General features: G+C 36.6%; 1 pseudogene; it reads right to left on the bottom strand.

The window, feature by feature from the left end:
- Nucleotides 1–15: 15 nt before the first annotated feature.
- LOC122142754 lies at nucleotides 16–16,220 on the bottom strand (annotated as a pseudogene).
- Nucleotides 16,221–20,705: the final 4,485 nt, after the last annotated feature.

The raw sequence follows: 20,705 nt of genomic DNA, 5'->3' as shown, positions 1-20,705 counted from the left end.
TGGTGGCAATGTTACTGGTACGATTTCAGTGAAGCAGGCGCTGAAGGCTGTGATGAGGATAAACTGCGACAGAAGGAGGGACCCTGCGTGAGAGGAGGCAGGTGCTTTCCTCTCCATACTGCTAACCCTGACTCCTATTGCCAAAAAAAAGTCAGAGTCATAGGGTTTACACAATTTAAACATTGTTTTTTCAGTAAATAATCAAAAGATTGACTAAATTAGGACATTTTAGGTACCAATTACAATTTGAACTTTCAGCCATGCTATGTCAAGTTCCAGCTTGTATTTCAGTCCAAAAAGTGAAAAGCAGATATGAGGTACCTCACAGCCTTTGGCCATTGCAAATCCACCCACCCAGCAGTAAAATAATATTCCACGGCACGCACTCTTGAGCTTTGTCCTCCATGACACACAGGGGCACATATGGTGTATTTTGAGGCTGGAGATATAAAAATAGAAATGAAAATTAATTATTACCTCAAGCTGAGACTGACCATATCAAGGGCAAATCATATGTGAAAGAAAGATTTAAGGTTGTAAACAGATATTCACTTTGGAGGGGATCAAGGGTTGTTAATTAAAAAAATAAATAAAAAGATTATTGAAATACCCATATTGATCAGCAATTAATCTGAATGATCCTGTACTAATACACAAACCATAGTAAATATTCATAAACACTACACTGAGTTCAAGGCAGTTTCATTCTACAGCTCACTCAACATTCATGTTGTTGCACAAAACGTCTACAGGGAATGCTGTGTGTTTTGACAACTGAATTTGATTACATCTTTTGAACTGCACCAGAAAAGAAAATTGATTTGGGACCAGGCTGAGAACAAAATTCAAATGAGAGGAGATGAAATGTAGATCTTTACTTCATTTGATTTGACTACAAAAAATGGTAAATGGTGGACTCCAGAATGTCTGGTGCTGCTACTTCACAGCTCTCAATTTAAAATACGCCTGTGAGTTAGACAGCATATTTACAGCATATTACAATATTCATGTTTTACATTGTGGTCTAGAATTAACAACTTAATGTGCACCGTTTAAAAAAATTTCGAATAAATATGAAAAAAAGAACTCACAATACAGGCCTAACACTGAAAGCCAACGTGGTGTTTTCAGAAAATTGGTTCAATATTCACTTCATTACTATTACTTGATGACTTCAACCTCTAAAGTTCAGCCCAAAAATCTATATTTGTCAAAACATTAATGCACTGAGCCAAAAATACAACATCCAAATAAACACAAAGCCATGTAGAAGACATCTCAGCAAATAGTGACAATAATTTTTCTGTTGCTCATCTGGCTGCCTAAACAGCCACCGATGTTCTGGTTTCAATTCCAAGAAAACTACAGTGAATGTAACTTGCTTTGGATTAAAAGCCTCTGCCAAATGTATAAATGTAAACTGCCTACACTGCTGTTTCAACATCAAGAATCCGATTAAAATTGCAGAATACAAATATATAATTTTTATTGAGTACACACAATACACTCTTAAAAATAAAGGTTCCAAAAGGGGTTTTCACAGCCCGATACCACAGAAGAACTATCTTCCGCTTTTTTCTACCATAGACAGAACTATCTTCCCCAAATAACCTTTTAGTGAACATTCTTAAACAAAGTGTGTTCTTCTTAGTGTGAAGAACACATTTTAAACAATCTTAGAAGAACCTTTTTTTTTGTCACCATAAAAAAAAAAAAAAACTTTTGTGCACAGTATGTTGAAGGTTATTCATGGAATTATTTGGATGCCAATAAAGACCCTTTATTTATCACTTTATTTCTTTTACAGAACTTCTAATAATCCACTAGAAATGATTATACAACCACTTTACAACCAAACCAGTCACTAAACATTTTTAAATCCAAAAGATTTTTCCAAGTAGATTAATAAAAAATTAGCAACAGATTTTTCTGAATATAGACAAAAGATACAGTATGTACAGTAGTGTGATGTGTGATTTGTTTGAGATTATTTATAATCCTCTCTGCACACAGTTCTTTGCTGGATTTCTCTTAGACATGCTAATCTGAATCATTTAACATTCCTCATCTTATTCAACATTAACCGCACTCAGACATGCTCTAGAAACCTCTTTGACTGCCAGAATAAACTGTGTTGCTGGAAAGTTACTGTGGGGTACGGAATGCAGTGACAAGATTTATCCTAAACCAAAAAAATCACAACACAAAACAGTGTCCCATTTTACCAAATTCAAGCCTAATACAACCCCTATTATGTCTTTGGGCCCTGATTTATTATATAAAATTTAATACTATTGATTGATTGTGGAGTTTGTTCAAATTAACATTTATAATTCCATAGCTCTCAGATGTTGTAAGACCACAAACAAAAAATCAATAAACCACCCACTGACCTCTTGAATCAAACCACCAGTGGAGGACGAGGAGGTACGCTGGGATGGAAAGAAAAAGAGGATGGAGATGATGATGACTCCAGTTACTGCGTCAGAAACGTAGCTGAAAGGAGATAAAAACACAGAAACATGTAGGGAGAAGCAATACACTGTAAGTGTTGCTAGTGTTACCTTCAGTGTTGCTTTTTCGAGCGGCCAGTAAGCAACAATGAGGCAAAGTTATTCAGTGTGACCTTCAAATGGTAAAATGATAGGAAAAGCTGTTTCTGCTGTTTTAAATTGTTCAGCTGAGACTTCATACTTATAGAGTCCAAGACCACTGATGCTATTAGGATGCATACTTACTGTATGAAACCATAGCTTTCTATCCAAATATCAAAATATGCATACTTCCATAATACTGTACATAGTAGGCAAAAAAAACTACTATGCTATGTCCAAATTCACAGTGTTTATAAAACATCCCCTGACCTGCTACTTTCTTTGAGATTCTAAAGTGTGCATTTAATGACTCTTTACTATCCCATGAGGCCATGTAAGAGAATTTGTGAATAGAACATGTTTTTGTTTTGATTTAACAGCCGCAGTGTGCAGGATATGGGCAGGATATGGGCAGCTTTCACAGGTCTGTCAGGGTCCACTCCCAGCCCTCCCCCAATCTCCCCGCTTCTCCACAGGGATAGGATGACTTTTTAAGAACCTGTGGAAAACCCTGTAGAAAACTCACTCACTCACGCCATTAAATAATATACAGCTGCAGATAAGATGTGTTGTGTGAATGAAAATGACGTCAAAACAATTGTGCAGACAAGATATTAATTTAAGCAGTAATCCTGATTTTTCATCTCAGCATATTAATATGCACATTATTCTGTTCTCTCTCTGTTTTGTCTTTAAGTTTGTGGGTTTGTCTTGGTGTCTTGGGTGACTCGAGGTGAACTGCGATCCTGCAGATAGAGAAACATCAGCTCTGTGGAGGACGCAGATCAACTAGTCCATATTTTTTTAACCTCTCTGTATAAGTGCATTTAGTGTAATGGACCAAAAAAAAAAAATGAGAGGAGGAAGCCTTTATTTCTAGATACACTTATTTGCATATGTACAGACTTTTACTTTTAAAGTAAAAACCTACTTAAACATAGTGTGTGTGTGTATCTATCTATCTATCTATCTATCTATCTCTCTCTCTCTCTCTCTCTCTCTCTCTCTCTATATATATATATATATATATATATATATAATCCGTTCTTAGTTTAATATGTATTTTTGAATCAAATTTTTCAAAAAACTTTCTGCATACATTGCATACATTTTTCATCTTGAAGAATAAATCAAATCCTGATGACAGAGGTTTTTGTTGTAGCACATATGAAATGCATTTGACATTTACATAGAAGTATAAATATAGTGCCATTGTGTTGGTCTGATTGTATTAGATATTAAATAAATTATGACAACCAGCATTCAAACATTGTCTTTATTGCTGTGAGAGAAGACAAATTATACCGATTATTATTTTAGTGAATAATGTTGTTAAAAGAATGTTTTATGAAGTTGTTTGTTTTTAGTCCCTTTGGAATTTTACATATATTTCTTAGAGATAAACTGTATTGATAAAGGTCATTCATGAATCAAAAGACACCCTATAAAAACTGAAAAACTGCTATTCTAAGAACCTGAAGATATAATGAAATGCAGTCAGAATATAACAGTTTTGACCTTGCATTCATCTGAAATGAATTTTCATGTAAAATGTGACACTCAAAATACCTTATTTTTCAATACCTGCCTGTCACTGTGTGGCTTACCCTTTGTTGAAGAAAGTCGACCATCCTGTTATAAACTTTGGATCTCGTGTGAACAGAAGGACGGCAAAAAGTATGAAGAAGAAAGCGATAGATACTTCTGCAAATCTAGAAGCCAAAAAGATTATATTGTAACTCAATTATTGTCGAAAAGAAAGAAACAGAAAGTGTTTTTGAAATGTTGAAATGCTCCACAATTTACTTTATTGGGCCCAGTTTCTTGTAGTCTTCATCAATAACAGCTGTTGCTTTTGCTTCTGTGGCTTCCCGTTCATCATGTTTGCTAATACAAAGCCTGAGAAAAAAACAGACACATTTATGAGATATAATATAGGTCAGGGGTTTTCAAACTGGGGTTTAAGAAAAAAAAAAGTTGTAAAAGAGTAAAAACTAAAATAAATAGACAATAAAAATAAGATTAAACTAACTAAATAAACAAATTTGAAAAAGTAAACATTAAATAATAAAAAAGTGCATTAGTGAGTATAAAATTAAATATATATATATATATATATATAATATTACATAAATATATATATAAAAAAATTCTTCAGGTTATCTTAAGGGTTTGTTTATTTATTTATGTATTTATTTATTTACTAGTTTTACTATAGCAGTATAATACCATCCATTTTTTTTCTATATATATTTAAAGAAGAAACCAATCCAATGTATTGTTGACATTTAAGGCTTAATACTATAGAAAACCAATAAAGGTTTTTCAAAGAGTGTTTTCAGCTTGTTTATTTTCATATAACAATATATGGCATGCAGTTGCTTCAAGACTTAGTGTAAGGATCCACCCGCCAGCCCAAAAAGCAGAATCCAGCGGCCTGGTCAAAGGTTTAATGCGTATTCGTACTTTTAATTGCGCTTCTGAATTTATCAGGATTTAGGTTGAATTTTAGTCTAGCTCCATGTTCAATCCCACTCAGGTAAAATTGTATCATGCCAATTACATAATGAAAATAATTAGAAGCCAATTTAGAAAGGATAATGTAATTGTAAATCACATTGTAGTTGTGTTGCAACTTTGCTCCTGCACAAAGACACTGTAGCCATATTGGGAACGGCCAAAACGATCCATGCAGGAGGCACACAAATTTAGCATAGTCACACACATGTAACAGTTATCCTAATTTAAGACACATGGTCTAAAATGCATAGCAAAGCACTCAGGTGTTTTTAGAGAATAAGCTTAACTAGCCAATGTGTACATGTAGTAGCACAAACAACTATACAGTGTGCTCTGTAGGCACAATGTGTTTAACACAATTACATAATAGTATACCTGACTTCAGGAAGATACATAGTATAGAGCATATGAAGTACACTCCACACTACGGGCTTTCTGGCAACAGAATCGCCCAGTAGTGTTTTGTCACTTCCCTTAAATACTCAGACCAGACAACAAATAATCTTCCAATCAGCTGTAAAAAAAAAATAAAAGACCTTCTGTTTTTTTTAGGTTCCCGTGGTCACATCAGGGTCACACCTGGCTGGAGATAAACATTCTCACAGACCCCTAAAGGGACACACACCCCCTTCACAGCAGAACACAATTCTACAGAAGTTTTCAATCTCTTTTATAATACAAGTGACTACTTTGAAATTGAGACCATTTTACCAATCGCACACAGACCTTTAAAATGATACCAAACATGAAAAGTTTACAATCATGAATCCTGAAGATATAGTAAATGTTTTATGTGAGTGTATTTATGTAACAGTTTTTAGTTGCCTGGACCATGTGCCCTGGGGGGAAGGAGGGGTGAAGGTACCAAAGAACAAATGGTCTTTCTTCCAGATCTTCCTATCTGTTTGTTTGGCCCATTGTTTTGGTGCATCTGCATTTGCAATGCGAGAGTTCCTGAAAGTCTGGCTTCACAAAGAATTCATTTTCATAAGGAAATAATTTCACTCCTTACAATGGTATAAATTTAAATGTAAAATTCAATGTAAATTGTGATAATCGTAATTAATAACCACAAATACAATTTCAAGGAAATAATTGACAATTATGATTTTTGTCATAATTGTGCAGCCCTAGCCTGTGGCATATAAATGATTGAAAACCCCTGATATAGTACACTTGTCATTTTCTGCATATGCATTTAGACTGTGTACTTACCGTGTATTGAGTCCACCATAGAGGAAAGCAATCCAGATCCATCCCAGAATGAGGAAGAGAAGCATCAGCGGGAAGGCAAAGACAAACCATGAGCCGAAGTTTATGAGGTCACATTCAGGGAAGTAGCTACAGACAAAAACATGCAAAACATTGCAATTAGTTTGTCTGTTTTTGCTCTGTCAGTGAAAACAGTTTAAAAACCCCACAGCAGAATTGCAAGTACCTGAGAAATTTGCAGGTGTTTTAGTTTTCTGAATAAAAACTAACTGAATTTAAACTAATCATTTGAATAAATGATTCAATGACTCACTCATTAAGGTGTTAACTTGTTGCCAACTACTGGCATTTCGATGTAATCTGCAGAAATATTTACTGCAAAAAAAATTACTAATGTATTAGGGCTAACTTTAAGCAGACCTTATATATACACTCACCAAAAGGATTATTAGGAACACCATACTAATACTGTGTTTGACGCCCTTTCGCCTTCAGAACTTCCGTAATTCTACGTGGCATTGATTCAACAAGGTGCTGAAAGCATTCTTTAGAAATGTTGGCCCATACTGATAGGATAGCATCTTGCAGTTGGTGGAGATTTGTGGGATGCACATCCAGGGCACGAAGCTCCCGTTCCACCACATCCCAAAGATGCTCTATTGGGTAGAGATCTGGTGACTGTGGGGGCCATTCTAGTACAGTGAACTCATTGTCATGTTCAAGAAACCAATTTGAAATGATTCGAGCTTTGTGACATGGTGCATTATCCTGCTGGAAGTAGCCATCAGAGGATGGGTACATGGTGGTCATAAAGGGATGGACATGGTCAGAAACAATGCTCAGGTAGGCCGTGGCATTTAAACGATGCCCAATTGGCACTAAGGGGCCTAAAAGTGTGGCAAGAAAATATCCCCCACACCATTATACCACCACCACCAGCCTGCACAGTGGTAAACAAGGCATGACGGATCCATGTTCTCATTTTGTTTACGCCAAATTCTGACTCTACCATCTGAATTTCAAAACATAAAACGAAAAACATCAGACAACTCAAAAAAATTCCAACCTTAAACTTTCCAATTAACTTAAACTCGTGCAAATTGCAGCCTCTTTTTCCTATTTGTAGTGGAGATGAGTGGTACCCGGTGGCGTCTTCTGCTGTTGTAGCCCATCCGCCTCAAGGTTGTGCGTGTTGTGGCTTCACAAATGCTTTGCTGCATACCTCGGTTGTAACAAGTGGTTATTTCAGTCAAAGTTGCTCTTCTATCAGTTTGAATCAGTCGGCCCATTCTTCTCTGACCTCTAGCATCAACAAGGCATTTTCGCCCACAGGACTGCCGCATACTGGATGGTTTTTCCCTTTTCACACCATTCTTTGTAAACCCTAGAAATGGGTTGTGCGTGAAAATCCCAGTAACTGAGCAGATTTTGAAATACTCAGACCGGGCCCGTCTGGCACCAACAACCATGCCACGCTCAAAATTGCTTAAATCACCTTTCTTTCCCATTCTGACATTCAGTTTGGAGTTCAGGAGATTGTCTTTGACCAGGACCACACCCCTAAATGCATTGAAGCAACTGCCATGTGATTGGTTGATTAGATAATTGCATTAATGAGAAACTGAACAGGTGTTCCTAATAATCCTTTAGGTGAGTGTATATATATATATATATATATATATATATATAGCTATATATATATATATTAAATGCTGCCTTGATCGACCTTTTCTTACAGAACTAGATTAATTATTATTTTAAATTGAAATTATTATTATTTTTTTATTATTCTAATAAAAAATGTTTTTCATTTAAAGGTCAAAGCAAAATGAAAAATCTTACTGGTGATAATATCAGCTGTAAAACATACTTTGTGTAACTTCAGCTCTGCTTTTGTCTCTGGTTTTTGTCTAGCCGTTATAAGACAAGACATTCTAAGCTTATTAAACATCAGTGATGAATTATGGTAAATGATTGGAGCCTGTTTCTGAAAGAGTTACTGAGGGAAATGTTTCCCAACCTGATTGTGGAAACACATTCAGATTACATTCACAAAGCTTCATTTAACTGCATCTAAAGTATACAAGAAACTAAAACAAATATACAGTACACTGCATGAATATCTCAGTGAGTAAGTTTTTATTTGAGATGTACTGGTCATGGGCTGTTTTTTTTCACAGAGAATCAACCTCTAAAATGTTAAAGGTTGAACCACAACACTGCAATGTTTTGATTTCAGCAAAACAGTACATACCTTTGATCTCTCACTTCATGACATTTATGAATTATATGTGTGAGCCAAACTTAAGGAAAATCGGTTCAGTCTGAGGTCTCCAGGAGGATTCATGTTTAACTCCACTCCTAAACGTAACATCACAGTGGCATGAATGAGACTGTACGAATTCATACAAATTAGCCACCAATTCACTAAAACTTAAAACAGTTACACATTGCCATGAGATTGTGTTGGCTTATCCAGCCAAAGAGTTAAAGCAAGAAAACTATATAATGAGGTTAATTGCTTTTGTGTTTATCTCTCGCTCTGTTTCTCTGATTCAAGACTCACATTTTTGGCTTATAATGCATCATTTACATGCAAGTCATGAACAAACAAGCTCAACAGCTGCAATAAATTACATCCACTAAATGTGCTCTTCAGTCTTTTCACACAGCAGGTGCTATACTTTCAGACCCATTTGTGCTCAATCTTTTCCCCGATGGCAGCATAGTCAGCTACATTTTATGTAGATAAAAGATTTATTTATTTTTTCCCCTTCAATTTGAATAAACAGAATTATTTTGAAAGAAAAGTTATGACACAATTCACTACTGCTGATCCAGAACTTAGGTGAGCTCCGCAGCAGACTTCTACAGGACAGTCAAATCGGCTTTATGTCACAAAATATTGCGGACTCAAAGGAAAACCGTGACGGTTTAGGGAGGAATTTGTTTTTAAAGGTTCCTCCTTTAACACTGTAGACTTGATCTTAAAATATTTTTTCATCATAAATTAATCATAATCTGTTTAGAAATAAACATGTACATTAAAATTCTCAGTTTAATCTACAAAACTGATAATGTCACATCTCATGCAACGTCTTTGCTAAAAAATAGATTATTCTGAAAATTTAAAACATTTGTAGAGCCTGGGAAAACTTGCTTTAATGTAGCTTGGATTTGGGGCATCTCAAACTCTGTGGTCCTCCTGAGTGGAAATCAAATTATGTTCTGTTCTTGTTGTTGTTGTTGGTGACCTAATTACTTGACCCCTAAACAGCTTTTCCAAAGGCCTGTGCCATCCAAAATTCTTGTTAGCATGCATTAGTTGAAACAGTGCAGTAAATGTTCCAAGCACAAACAGCTGAACTGCCAGATGACTGTTTAACACTGTTTTCACATGTAGGATTGTGTGTCACATATAAAGCTTTATATGAAGGTGGACTACAAGAATTCATACACTAGACTAAATGAGCCATGAATATACTTTTGTACTACACCTTTCATTAGCACAAAGACAAATGAAGTCTATCCAGTGGTAATGAGAAATGAAATGTTATTCATGTTAATGTTTAAATAAAGCTAATGGACTAATTGCACTGATTTTATTATGTGAACTGAAGCCTGAACTGAATACAGCCTCTCATCTTGATATTTTTTCATCATCAAGACAGATAATAGAGCTGACTGCAGAATGGAGATGACAGCACCATGGTGTCATCCAGCATTGATATTGACATGAATAATTGCTAATGCTGCCTGTACAGTATTGTACTGTCCAACACTTTTAAAATACATGATTTTCTATGACTTTCCATTCATGCATGAATACTGAATGAGATTTTTTTTTTTAACTAATACTACACATTGCACTGTCAGTCTTGCCAATTAAATATTTTAGAGCTGAGCATAAGTGTTTTAGAAATGGCATATTCATTATAGCTATAACATTAATGACTGCGTTTCTGTCTTCAGAAAATGTCCACATCTCTTCCATAAGGACTTAAAGTACTTTTTATTGTCATTCGTTTATAGTTCTTTCGCTGTACTGTACCTACATGTCTAGCCTGCACTCTTCAGTGCAATTTGGAACTTTGTTTTGCAGCAATTTTCATGTTATTGCATCCTTAAGATGAGTTACTTACATTGTATCTCTCAGAAGAAGGGTACATTTGATAAAAGCATCCAGTAAATGAATGTAGTTGAATAAAAGAATGAATGCAAAAGTATTACTGTGGTCATTTACCATGACAACCATGGAAAAATGGTATACCTCTTTAGCTGAACCACCAAGATCAGATTAGGGGCAGTGCCAGTGAGGGTTGCAGTTCCTCCGATGCTTGCAGAATAAGGTATACAAATCAGAAATCCTTTCCACACCTTCATCTGGTATTGAGCCTCTCTTCTGGCTTCTTCCAGATTCTTTTGCTCTGATCTATCTGTCCAGTCCGGTCTGTGAGATTACAGAGGGACAGAATCTCTTAATAATAATTCAGACTTTATTGTTTAGGAGTATGAAAGGATGATCTAAATAGTTCTCATATTCATATTCGCAAGAACATTCATGTCCACATGGCATTTGGCTCAGAAAATTCAGCTATGCTAAACTTAAAATCCAATAATTGGGTCTAGATTATCTATAATATTTACATTTGTTGCTGCAATTACTGCAAGAACTTTAAAGATGATGTTTGACTTTTAATGGTAAATTTATATCAAATCTTGAAGATCAATGTGTTTGATCTTTGCTTGTTTGCTTGTTCAAAGATAGTCACAGATGAATTCTTCTCACTTACCTGTCCTCTGTGGCCAGCATCTGTTTTTCAAAATGCAGCACATGCATCTTCACCTGAGAATCACCTGCAATGGAATGTTTACTTTTTTAATTACAATTAATTAATTTTTAAAATGGAGAAGAAGAGAAGCATTCTCAATCTCTTTACACATTAAAGGAATCTTGACAGACAGCAAAAGCGCTTTGTGTTGGAAAAAATTCAGTTCTGAGTTCTTTGTTCAGGTTGTACATTATATTTTCATGTGTACAGGTTGATTTCACACACACAAACAAATTCTCAAACCAAATAAATCATTGATAATATGCCTATGTCATGATTGCATTCAATACAAATGTTTAATGTAAAGACTTTAATTTCCTAATTAGCTTGTAACACACACAATATGAATTTCTCCAAACCAACCCTCTGGATCACTCTTGTCCTTGCAGTTCTCTTTTAGAGTTTCCACATTCCCAAAAAGGCTTTCCAGTATGGCATTAGCAATGGGTAGCATCATGGCTGTTGTGGCTGTATTACTCAACCACATTGACAAGAAAGAGGAAGTGATCATCATGCCTAAAATCAGCCTGGAGAGGAAAGAAAGACAAGTAGAGCCAAACCAAATAAACTATTATGCAACCGTTCCTACAATAACTAGTCCATTAAAATGTGATCATATTCTCAGTACACCCTCTATTCACATTGTAAAGCAGAGAACATTATAATCAGTGCTAAATCTGTGTCAGATGGTACAGCTTAAAAATGTATAAATACATTCAGTTTTAAAGTATAGAAACACATTCAGTTTTGAGTAAATGAACATACTTTCATTGCACTTTTTGCACCAGTGCATACTTTCAGGCACCTCTTGTTGTAATGTTCACAATAGGTCATCTCAGCTAACATTGTCTGTGTTTACCTTCTACAATTACTAAAACTTAAGACTGGAGATTAAAATATCTCCTAATTTCAATCTTTCTCACCAGGCAGGTTTCACTCCGACGATCTTCAGCACCTTGAGGGCTACGCGGCGATGGAGACCCCACTCCTCTATAGCAGACGCCATAACTAAACCACTCAGGAACAAGAAGTTAGTCTCAAGGAAGTACTGCACACAGACCTTCTTAGAAGGCAGGATTCCCATGGTGGGGAAGAGGCACACAGGAAGCATGGCAGTCACTGCCAACGGGAGTGCTTCGGTACACCAGTACACCGCCATCAGCAGCACCACATACAAACATTTGCCCTCCTGATAAAGAAACAGATTGATGTGTATTAAATATGATAAATCAAGTGGAATTATTTACATTTACAAGTCCTCCATTGTTGTACTGACACACCACATACACTTTCTGAAACCTTTGGAAGGCACTGTGAAATATGGCATTTGCAAATAAATGAAGCTGAACATTTTCAGTTACTTTTTGAGCCACTTTGCAGTTACTTTTAACTAACTCATTCTTAATTCATTATTAACCAGATCATTCTTAGTGGATGTATGAGGTGTAGAGTGTAGTGTTACTAATCACATTCAATATAAATATGTATGACAAACAAAAGGTTTTTCCTTCAGTTTGGACAATACATCTGTTTATCATTCAAAACATCACAAAAAAAATGTATTTTCACAAAAACATTTATTTAAAAAAAAGTCAAATTTTGCCAAAAGCAAAGACATTAAGGATGCTTTGTTGCTATGTGTATTTAGCTTTGATTTGAAATAAAACAGCGCATCCTTGTGGCATGGATGACACAGAAGAACATACACAGCATACAGTGATAATGAGAGACACAGAGGAGACTGTTTACAAAGGAATTATTGAATAAAGTTGTTATTTTTGTTTTCTTCGCTTACAAAAAGTGTTCCCGTCGCTTCATATAACCCAGCTTGCATGTCTGATGGCAAATGGGAGTATTCTGAAGACGACTTTCATACCTTTTATGGACCTTGACACTGTTATTTACTTGACAGTCTATGGGACAGTCACAGGCCTCCAGGTTTTCATCCAAAATATCTTAAATTGTGTCCCAAAGATGAACAGAGCTTTTATGGGTTTGGAATGACATGGGGGTAAGTGGTTAATGACAAAATTTTCATTTTGGTGTAGAATACCCCTAAAAAAAACACACTAATGTATGGAGTCAAAACAGGGCCACATATATTCGGGAAAAAAAATTAAGTTTTGCAAAAGAAAAAAAAGTATTGTGAGAAAAAAAAGGAACCTTGCAAACAACAAAAAATAAAGTATTGAAACATAAATAAAACAGAGCAAAGACAATTATTTTGCAACACATATTTATTTATTTGAAACGCTCCGTTTATTTTGCATTTCAGTCAAGTTCAAGCTCGCAATACTGTTTTTTTCCCTTTGCGCTTCACGTTTCTACGTGTTTCAATTTCTGGCACTGTTTTGACATGGGGTAGAGTCAAGGAATGGGGTCGTGCACAACAGGCCTGGGCATTATTATGTCATCTGCCTGAGATGCAGATCACAACTGATCCAGGCACCATTGCTGAGCAGAAGCATGCAGGTGGATCATTTCCTTTTATTCACTAGCATTAAAATGTGCATGGTTTCATTTTATTAACTATATGTGTATTAATAGCGTTTGCTCAAGTTAGAAATCAAGTGAACGTTGTGATTTTATTAGCCAAAGGCTACTTGCTAACGTGAACTGTCTGAAATACCAGCATCTGTTGTTTTATTTCTCTCAGTGTGCACACTTATATACTGTTGATGGGTTCTGTTGTTTACATTTACGTTTATATAATTATTTTTGTCCACACTGCTCATTCCATTTAAATCTTTCCTGCACACATTCATACCTCTCCGGCCAGGATATGGCTCTAATTCTTCTTTTTTGGTCTTTATTGTATTTACTGACCTAATTTCTTTGATCCAACTGCTCATTTCATGATTAGCACTGCATTAAAAATAAACTCTCATGAAAATACCCCAGACAGCTTGAAGAACACAGATTTTTATTGTGTGATTTTTATTTTTATGTTTATTGTCTTGGATGTTTCATCAGTCATCACATCTCTGTTTTATCAAAGACTTCGATTTTATTCAGTAGCAGCAATAGCAGATGCCTTTGTCCATGTTAGGAATTTCCTGGAACATCATGAGTTTCATTACTTTTATGAGTCTCACTTGTGGGTTTTCTGTGTGACGGCGCCCTCCAGTGTCGAGTGTAAATGAAACAGACATTACTGGAGAGTGTTTAGTGCTCCATGGGTTAAAAAATTGAATAGTCTAAATAGACAGTGAATGTATGAAAATCCATAAAACATTTCTTCAAATATGCACACTTTTGGACTGAAAGCCCTGGGGGACGTTATTTAGTCAAGCACTTTCATTAGATTTTACAGGAGTTTTTTTCTTAATGGATGTGGCTGTGGCTCATATTTCAGATTGAAGGTTTCATTTTTCATTTACCATAACTCCTGATATAAATTAGGAAAATACTGTCACTGTAAGATTAGACCTTTTTTAATGATGTGTAGTTTGTCAAATTAATTACATTCTTTTAACATTAAAACTAGCAACTTTTTTATGCTGTTAATACACATTTTAATGCTATAAAAGTCGTGTGCACATTGATTCGAGAAATAAACAACAGATGCTGTTATTTCAGACAGTTCACGTTAAGTAACCTACGGCTAATAAAATACACAACGTTCACTGATTTCAAACTTGAGCAAATGCTGTTAATACATATATAGTTAATAAAACGAAACCATGCACGTTTTAATGCTAGTGAATAAAAGGGAATTATCCTCCTATATGCCTCTGCTCAGTGACAGTCCCTGCGTTCCATTCGGAAGGGCTCATCCCTATGCCCTTATCCCTTCAAAGGGTTTGCCCTCCGGAGTGAGAGCTTCGAAGGGTTGAAGGGTGTAGTGGACCAAACAACTGTTTCTTGAAGTGCCCTTCTGTGTCATAATCACGTGCCCACAACGGAAGCGGCCCACCGTCATCATGCAAATAATCTGTGCAAAGGATCATGGGAACACCCGAAGTGTCCATCAGTTGTACCCTTCGAAATCCTTCATTCGAAGGGCCCCTTTGAAATGGCCAGTTTTGAGCACTTCGGTTTGGAACGACCCTTCAATATGGCGGCCATGATGGTTTTCATTCCGAAGTGCCCTTCGGAGGATGACATATCCTGTTTGGAACGCAACCGGGTGCCTGGATCAGTTGTGATCTGCCTCTCAAGCCGATGATGTTGTAATATGCCCTTGACTCCACCCCCATGTCACCACAGTGGCAGAAATTGAAACACACAAAAACGTGAACCGCAAAGGGAAAAAAAACAGTATCCCAAGCTCAAACTTGAATGAAACGCAAAATAAAAGGAGCGTTGCAAATAAATCAGTAGCTATGGCCATGGAAAAGATGTGTTCAAAATAATTGCCTTTGTTTTATGTACACTGAAAAAAAAATTCATTTATCCAATTAAAAAGATTTAGGGTAATGATTCACGTCTATATTTTTTTAACTTGAGCCAATGAAAAATAAATAACCTTAGGGCAAACTATTTATTTTCATTGGGACTCAAGTTTAAAAATATAGATGTGAATCATTACCCTAATTTTTTTTTAATTGGATGAATGAAACTTTTTTTTTCAGTGTAGTATGATTCTTATTTTTGTTTGCAGGGCTTCTTTTTTTCTCACAATACTTTTTTTTCTTGTGCAATTCTATATTTTTGTTTGAAAGCACCATATTTATTTATTTATTTATTTTCAATACTTTATTTTCTTTTGCAAAACTTAAATTATTTTTGCCAATATATGTGGCCCTGTTTTGACTCTATACTAATGGTCTTCATTACTGAAAAACCATGTCGGGTCATTATCAGCATTACATTTACAATATTTTAATCAACTGGTTGGCACAATTAGGCCATGCTTTAACTCATATTTAATCATCCTCTGGGTTCAAAAGGCCCAAGCAGACAGCTGACTGATTTTTTAGAACAACGTTTTTACCTTTGGTGGCGGAACGACGGAGAAGCCGGGTGCAGCCCCAGTAGCAGTAGCGGGGCGAGCATCAGGATGAGCTGTTTGGCGCGCGCTCCACAGCTTCCTGGAAAACGCGACTTGCCAGGAATCCATAGCGGCTCAAAACCGTTTCCTTCCCTCTGTCTTTGCACTAGGAAGGCTGCGGCTACTGGCGCTTGCTTGGTCTCCAACTTTATTATTTTTGCTTTATTTTTGTCACAGCGGGAGAAGATTAACTATTGGCTTACTCGTTAACTCCTTTAAAGACCCCTCGACTTCAGCCTTTAAACGTGAGTCGGTCTACCCAGCGCCCAGCAAAGATGAAGCGCAAAAGTGTTCTACACAGACTACACAGAAAGAGTAAGCTTTATAAAGTATACTCTGTTAACTAAAAACCAGTGTTGGCAAACCGAAAATACTGGCAATGTGTGGCAGTTCAACGGGTTATAGGTCCCGCGTGCTGATGATGCTGTTGACTTTACATGTCATCATCCTTAAGATCAGTATAATTATTACATATTTTTATATTATGTGTATTTTGGTTTCCAGTTAGTTATTATATTAGGCCTCTACGTAGTATTAACTTGATTCTTTTAGTTTTACTATTTATTGGTAATTACTAAAAAAAATCCCTACTCGACCTCTGATATGTTCCTTTCTGGTTTCTTTGCTATTGCTACACTGAAGATAGCAATCTAAAACAGCCTAGATGCTGACAGTTGTTTGCAAACACTCCGAGATGGTGTTTTAGTGGCTGTATTTCATAAAAATGAGTAAATACTAATCTACTTAGCCAAATCTATTGTGGACCTTAAAATATACTGATAATAACTCTCATGCCAAATGTTGGAGAGCTTTAAAACTGTGATGTGATGAATCAAAGTTCGGGAATATAAGTGGCCTAAACCTAAAACCTTAAACTGATATTTGTATATTGTATCAGCCAGGGTAAAGTACACAAAAGACAAATCAAAAATAATACATGCTGTAAAAATGAACTTATACAACATAAAATGCAACAAAACACCCTAATGCTTACATAAATGAAAAATATGAAGCAATGTGTATCTATTTAAATAAAGTATGATAAAATACGCAGGGAATTCTGGGAACTATTTTCTGTTTTTGTTTTCTTGTTTTGCAAGCACATTAAGTGCAGTTGGAATTTAGTAATTCTATTGTTTCTTCTGCAAGCTCACAATTGCTAGGCTTTTTTTTTTTATTATTATTGCTTAAGATTTTCATTTTATGAGTTCTTTTTATTAATGATAAAAGCCATGCTGCTGGTCCAATAGCCTGTAGAAGAGGTCCCTTTTTTCGAAGAACTTTAGACAGATATCACATACCTCATTCAATTTTTTAATGAAACAAAAAGTGAACATGCATAAATCTTAATTTAATACTCATTTCCCAGGAAACACACTGACCCAAACCTCTGCTCCTGGGGCTGTTATGACATTCTGATAATGGGTACCAGAATACACACTTTTTTTTTTTTAAATTTAGTTCACTTATAGTCTTTACATGGTAAAATGGTGGTATGCACCCATTGCATCCTGCCACAAGCAATACAAGAACAAATAAACTGTCTGACCCTATAATTTACAAAAATACTTACTTCAGCTGACACAGCCTCCTGTTGGCAGCAGTTTTGCATAAACGAAGATTCAGATATTTTTGTGTCATATCTGGTCCTGTACAGCCCTCAGCCAATTCTGTTTAATGCTGCCCCATTAATAGGGCCCTGAGCATGTGTTTGAAACTCAGATAGGTTACAATTAAATAAATAGGATATATTGATTACTGATTTTCTCTGTTGCTACATAGCATTATGACTCTATTAAGTATAATTAGCTAAAAAAAGTGTCCTTCCCTGGAAATATATCAATAAACTATCTGGTTAAGTGAGCACATTTCTTTTACAACCCTCAGTGATTAACTGCAACTAATTTATAGAAAAAAAAATCCTCTCATCTTTTGCACCTCAGCCTCCTCTAAAAAGCGCCTGAGCGCACACACAAGCTCTCATCCAGTCTTCGCTACCCTTCTCGTTCTCCAGTGGCTTTTTATCCGTTCTCTCCACGCCAATTACGGCAAACAGGACACAGGTGTTTATCATTTCGCACTTGACACCTATTTACTCACTGCTCGCTCTCCCCAACTCACTCTGTGCAGACCTCACTGAACACACAACCCCCCTCGCCACATGAATATATTATATATTAAAGGGGTCGTCATAGATGCGTTCGATTTCAAGTTTTCCTTTCACTTTGGAGTTGTAACAAGCTCTTGGTGCGTTAAAAGAAAATCTGTAAAGTTGCAAAGACTAAAGTCTCAAATCCAGAGAGATATTCTTCATATAAAAGTTAAGGACTTGCCAAGCCATCCTAAAATGCCTCATTAAACACGCCCCACATCTGCGTCATGCATGTGGGAAGATTTGCATAACACCTGCCCAAATGTTTCATGCCCAAAGAAAAGAAAGTATAACTTTTATTCTTAGCTGTTGCTGGCCGGGTGCCAATGTGCCATGTTGTGGCAGAAGCTGTGTATTGTTGTGAAAGCGAAAAACTACTTTGTTTGCCTTCCAAAATGAGGACGAGTAGATATCCACTTCGTCATGCCTCTCGAGCTGATCCCGTGCTGGGCGATGAGGAAAATACATGAACTTTGCGCTGTGTATCGCCGAAAACGGCTTTGACCGTGGATGAAGCGGAGTCCAACCCGGGGTCGCCACATTTGTCCTTCATCGAATCATACGCCAGCCGCGCCCATTTCTCTAACCAGCAGGCCGTTCCGAATCAAGCCCCCCAGTGTGTGACACTGTGTGACGCATTTTATGGAGGACCTTGTTTCCTCGAAACCTGCAGACTAGCTACAATGGGGTCTGTGCTCAAAGGCTGTTCTGTAAGAAGTGCCCAGCCAGTTCCAAAACTTGCAAGGACAGTCTGGGTGCTTCTGATCACAGCCTGTAAGTACATGTTTATATTTAAAGAATTTTGCATTGATGATTAGGCCCTGGACTATTATTCATATATTCATTTGGTGGGTTGCATTCGATGTTTCAATTTTTGAGATTTGAATATTCTTTTTTTTTTTCGAACACCTCGGCATCCCCCACAACCAACGGTTCTCATTCGCCCTTGAATATGAAATCACCCATGAATCATTGAACGTAATGATCAGTTCATCTGGAAGAGAAGACAAAAATGCCTATGAAGAAGACCTCAGCTGTGAGGGAGCACTTTAAATTGAGGGACCGGACAAAGGGGGGGGCAGTGTGTGCCAAATATGCGATTTGAAACTGGCCTACCACAACAGAAACATTGCAAGATGTGAAAAACCACCTGAGTTTTTCTAAGTAGTAAGCCTTAGTATATTGTTGGTGTAAAAAAAAAACCCTGCTTTTATACGACATGTTAATCAGTAATTTTACAAAAACGTGCACTTAATTTGCTTGGAAAAATACGTGGGAATATGTCATCAAAAAAATAAAAATAAACAAAAAAACGTTTTACAGTAGCCACCCTAATAAATATTTGTCTATATTAAAAGTATTGCTCTTAACAGACCTGTGTGTTTTGTATCACTAGTGCAGTGTCTGTTCTGCTGGCTGGTGAGGTGCGCCGCTTCTGGCTCACGCTGTTCGGTAGTTTATTAAAAGTTATTCATTCTGAAGTGTCGTCGTGTGTCCATATTCGCACCAAAATAGCCACACTCTTTTTAGTGCTCGAGCAAACCCACACCTGCCACCCGTGAAGTCGATTGGATGAAAGGTTCTCCACATAATAAGAATGCAAACAGACAGACAGACACACTGATGGTGCGTTCAAGTCATCTCGTATCGATCGTATTTACGAGTTGAATGCACATGAACGCCACCACAATATCGTAAATACCAGTGGGGAGCTCGGGATTTTCTTTAAAGCCCCGATCTGTACGAGTTGGGGGCGTGTCCAGTGATTAACATGGCGAAATCAATGCATGCAACGTCTGTAGTTGACTGGTACCATTTAAATTGAATTTCAATGTTTACTAGTCTATAAACTGTCATTTATCAATGATCATCATTAATCTTGTTATAAGCAGCAAGTTAATGAATTTACAACTAAAAATCCTTAACATTTGTGCACTGTTAGACGGAGAAATGGTTTGATTCGCAACATTGCACATGGCTTTAAAAAAAAAAATGTATCTCTCCGTTTAGCATTTTTCTATAAGCGCGGAGTTATTAAAACCTTGCTGTAATTTCTTGCTATTCATTTAAAAGAAGGTCGAAGCGCAATGTTGCTTTTTTTTTTTTTTTTTTTCGACGGACGGAAACTGACTGGAACGCACCTCACGTCGTCAGCACGACTTCCCTCCTCGTGACATACGAAATTCAGGGAGGACTTGAACCCACCCATGAGATAACTGCCTTTATTACAACCGTGTCTACACCGGATGCAGTTGTCATGTGCCCCACGCCACAACAGCTAAAACTCGTCTAACAAACTGGACACCAAAAGCCAACCGTTGAAATCATTTTCTAAATTTGTGGTCAGTAGGTCATAAATAGAACGCAGCAGCATTTTCAGCCGCGTGCCACCGATCAAGTGG

This window comes from Cyprinus carpio, unplaced genomic scaffold (genome assembly GCF_018340385.1).
Source record: "Cyprinus carpio isolate SPL01 unplaced genomic scaffold, ASM1834038v1 S000000112, whole genome shotgun sequence".
NCBI classification, from domain to species: domain Eukaryota; kingdom Metazoa; phylum Chordata; class Actinopteri; order Cypriniformes; family Cyprinidae; genus Cyprinus; species Cyprinus carpio.
Note: the sequence above shows the minus strand (reverse complement) of the source record. Positions and strands in the feature narration are given on the sequence as shown.